This window comes from Charadrius vociferus, unplaced genomic scaffold, assembly GCF_000708025.1.
Source record: "Charadrius vociferus isolate BGI_N301 unplaced genomic scaffold, ASM70802v2 scaffold751, whole genome shotgun sequence".
Lineage (NCBI taxonomy): Eukaryota > Metazoa > Chordata > Aves > Charadriiformes > Charadriidae > Charadrius > Charadrius vociferus.
In genome coordinates, this window is record NW_009646956.1 from 8,366 (window position 1) to 8,970 (window position 605).

A 605-nucleotide genomic window follows, 5' to 3' on the forward strand; every position below is an offset into this window, starting at 1 on the left:
CCCGGCCCTCGCCTACCACACCTCTATTTCCCTACTCACCAACGGCAACACTAACCGGGGCATCCCCCTAGGAGCCTCACAGAGTACCTGCTCTCTCCTACAAACCTCCACGGTTCCCGAGACCTGCCGGTCCCTCCAGTATGACGTTGCAACTTCAGGCCTCAAAAGTTCCACCTCTGGCTAAGGACAAGGGCTACCGCTCCAGACATGGCTCCCGCTTGCCTCCAGAAGAGCTCCTCGCTGCTGCCACCCCGGCTGGGAACGGAGCAGTACACCCCCACTACAACATCATCTCCTTGGATTTCCAGCCCCTTCATCCTCACCCAGAGGCTCTCACACTCATCGTCCCTGACTCTAAGGGCCGCACCGCCAAACCTCTCCCTTCCATCTAGCAGCACGCCTCTGCCACGCCTGCCCTGCCAAGTGCCCCTGAACTGCCTGAGGCCCTCCCACCCGGCACGCCATTTGTGGCACTCCTTCCACCAAATCGTCCCACAAACAACAACAGCAGCACACAGCATCCAGATCCTCGCCAGCCCTGCCTGCCATCCCCTTGCCCACCCCAGCATCAAGGGTCCTCGCAGCAGATGCCCTCCTCAACATCA